Here is a 3572-nt window from a genome sequence, read left to right as displayed (position 1 = left end):
GATCGAAGTTTGTTCGGAGTCCCGGATGAGATCACGGACATGACGATGACTCTCGAAATGGTCGAGACGTAAAGATCAATATATTGGAAGGCTATATTCGGACATAAAAAATGTTCTGAGTGATTCGGATATTTTTCGGAGTACCGGAGAGTTACGGGAATTCGCCGGGGGAAGTATTGGGCCTTCATGAGCCTTAGTGGAATGGCGAGAAGGGCCACAAGGGGAGGCCACACGCCCCCCCCCATGGGCTGGTCCGAATTGGATTAGGAGGGGGCGCCCCCCCCTCTTTCCTTCTCCCTCTCCCTCTCCTTCCTTCTTCTCCTACTTGGACTAGGAAAGGGGGAAACCTACTCCTACTAGGAGTAGGAATCCCCCCTTTGGGCGCGCCCCTTTAGGCCGGCCCTCCTCCTCCTCCCCTCCTTTATATACGGGGGAGGGGGGCACCCCATAGACACACACGTTGATCTCTTAGCCATGTGCGGTGTCCCCCTCCACAAATTTCCAACTTGATCATATTGTCGTAGTGCTTAGGCGAAGCCATGCATCGGTAACTTCATCATCACCATCAACACACCGTCGTGCTGACGAAACTCTCCCTCGGCCTCAGTTGGATCTAGAGTTCGAGGGACGTCACCGAGCTGAACGTGTGCAGATCGCGGATGTGCCGTGTGTTTGGTACTCGATCGGTTAGATAGTGAAGACGTTCGACTACATCAACTGCGTTACTTAACGCTTCCGTTTTCGGTGTATGAGGGTACGTGGACACACTCTTCCCTCTTGTTGCTATGCATCTCCTAGATAGATCTTGCGTGATCGTAGATTTTTTTTTTAAAATACTGCGTTCCCAACAGCTTCTTGCCACATTTGCATTCTTCTACAGAGGCTAACTCTATGCATTTTATGATGAGATAATTCATCGTAGATTTCTTACGACTAATGTAGCTACTTCGTAATTATCTCTGTACAACAATACTATCAGGATGTTCTAGCAATAACATGGTTTGTATGCATTCAGGTATACAGTCCAGTCTACACTTTCTTTTATATTTTACCCAAATCAATATGACCTCACACAAGAGTGGGCTACTATTGAATCATAATCTCAGATGCGAATGATTGACATTTTTTTCTCTAATCTTGATTGGGTCTAATATTTATAATTGCAAAACTTTGATCACTTTCAGGTTTGCTGCTTCAACTTCTCACGCCTATAATTTGTTTTAATTTCCAAAGGCGTCATTCATCAATTATGTCACTGAAGTACAGATTGGCTGTGATATTATCTCTATACTATCCTATGATCGGGGTGTTCTAGCAATAACAAGGTTTATTTGTTTATGCTTGCATGTATACAATGTGCTCTAGGCATTTTTATATTAATCCCATATCAATATGACACACAAAACATTGACTCTGATAACCTCTCTGCCCTTGAATCAGGATATAAAATATGGCTGACGGACAAAAGATTTTTTCTCTATTGTTGAATCCAGCTAATATTTATCATTGAAAAAATTCAGTCATTTTTAAGCAGGTACTTAACTTAATCTTATTCATCTGAGTTAACCGGAAGTACCTATGTCGCAGCATACTACCAATTGGTGTCATTCCAAAATAACATGTGCACTTGACTTTTGCTTACTCCTTTTACACCCGTGCAATTCTACGCATGTTTATTTTTGATATACCAATAGGTCACTGCAGGTTGGGTTATCTGTTTGTGAACTTACATTTTCCTTTTTGTTCAGAATATGTTTTCTCAATGGTAGCAGAATTTCTTAGATTTTTTTTGAAAAAGGGGAATATATTAGTATCAAGTAGATATCCACAGATTATATATCTTCAGAGTATTGTTTTTGCTCAAAAAATATACTATATCTTAAGAGTCCATTGCTAGCCGTTAACTCCACGGAAAAGTGCTAGCTGCCAATAGAAATTCTTTAGTGATGAACAGCGTGAACAATACCATGCACAATCTCACTATACAAAATTGCTGAGATGCCGGATGCTCTATCTTTTTATTTCCATCATCTGCTCTTCTAACACTTGCACTCCAGGACGCCTCTGCAATCCTCAGGTCACTCTTCCATCAGTTCTGCCAAAAAGGCACACAGCAGATACATGCACGCAATGAATCGGCTCAAGGATTCTACAAAACGAAAAGTATGTGTAACTATCACAAGGAAATTTCAGGGTGAAGACTACAGTATCCAACTGCCGCATGAACATCACATTTATCACCGTTGGTACATCAAAAAGGTGAATGACACCTCAAGACATTTTCAGCAACATGGACCCCCACTAGTAGAAAACAGGGCTATGGTCCAGGCCGGCTCAGCCCATTAGTCCCGGTTCAGTGTAGAACCGGGACTAATGTGGGCATTAGTCCCGGTTCGTGAGCCCAGGGGGCCTGCCGGGCCACGTGGGCCATTGGTTCCGGTTCGTCTGGACCTTTTGGTCCCGGTTGGTGGGACGAACCGGGACCAATGGGCCTCGCTCCTGGCCCACCACCATTGGTCCCGGTTGGTGGCCTGAACCGGGACCAAAGGCTCCCCTTTAGTCCCGGTTCTTGCCACAAACCGGGACCAATGAGGTGCCTATATATACCCTTGCCCGCGAGCAGAGCACTCCAGTGCTCTATTTTTCTCTGGCCGGCGAGGGGAGGGGTTTGTGGTGCTCTAGCTCACCTCCTATGCACATGAAGTGTTCGATGGAATGCCCGAGCCACACTACTTAAACTTTCTCCTCTCGAAGCTCGACCTCCAAGCTCCATTTTCCTCGAGATTTGTCTAGATTTAGCGGTCCGTCACGCCCCGTCCCCGTCTTCACCGCCGTCGATCACCCGCGCTGATCTCATCACCGACACCACCGTGGTGAGCCTCTTGTTCTTATCTTCTTTCTGAAAGGAAAAATATTCTTACTTGTCTGTTTAGATAGATACTTGTATCATTTTCTTACATTTATTATTGCATCTTATATAGTGCGATGGTTTTGGTATCCGCCCCCATCGGCCCTCGTCCTGTCTATGATTCGGATTTGGTATGTATATTATCTTCATAACTATTGGTTCATTTATTGTTTATGAAAATTATGCCGACCAACGTGACATAGATTTTATTTATCTAGGATGTATGTGAATCGGAAATGCCAACCGACCCTATTGTCGAGAGGTTAAATTTAGTTGAAGAAGAAAACAATTTGTTGAAGGAAAAAATAAAAAAAATTGAGGAGGAGAAGATGATATTGGAGTTGCATGTTGCGGATGTCGTCGATGATCACAAGATCAAGATGGATGCAATGCGCTTGAAGATTAGAAAGATTAGAAAATATGCCATTCATACCGAGGCTTGGTATCATTATGCCGTTGGATCAATTGTTACCTTGGTTGCGATTATGATCGCATTTGTTTTCGCATTGAAATGTTTTACATAGTTTCAATGTATGGTTTAATTAATTAGATGCTCTGGAGAGCTATATGTTGTTAGATGAGAACTATGTATGCACTTTGGTTTTAATGTGATGATGAACTTCTATTAATTTGGACACTTAATTATATATAATGCACGCAGATG

At 43.1% G+C, this 3572-nt stretch overlaps 1 long non-coding RNA gene across 1 annotated transcript; it reads left to right on the top strand.

The window, feature by feature from the left end:
• Positions 1-2725: 2725 nt before the first annotated feature.
• LOC147966260 (uncharacterized) lies at positions 2726-3339 on the top strand. The gene is made up of 3 exons (XR_015607714.1): positions 2726-2873; positions 2982-3039; positions 3127-3339. It is a non-coding gene; the product is annotated as an uncharacterized LOC147966260 (long non-coding RNA).
• The last annotated feature ends 233 nt before the right edge of the window (positions 3340-3572 follow it).

Source organism: Triticum urartu, chromosome 6A (genome assembly GCF_056163025.1).
Source record: "Triticum urartu cultivar PI428250 chromosome 6A, HENAU_Tu73, whole genome shotgun sequence".
In the NCBI taxonomy this organism is placed as follows: domain Eukaryota; kingdom Viridiplantae; phylum Streptophyta; class Magnoliopsida; order Poales; family Poaceae; genus Triticum; species Triticum urartu.
The sequence above is the reverse complement of the archived record's forward strand: the minus strand, read 5'-3'. Positions and strand labels throughout refer to the sequence as shown.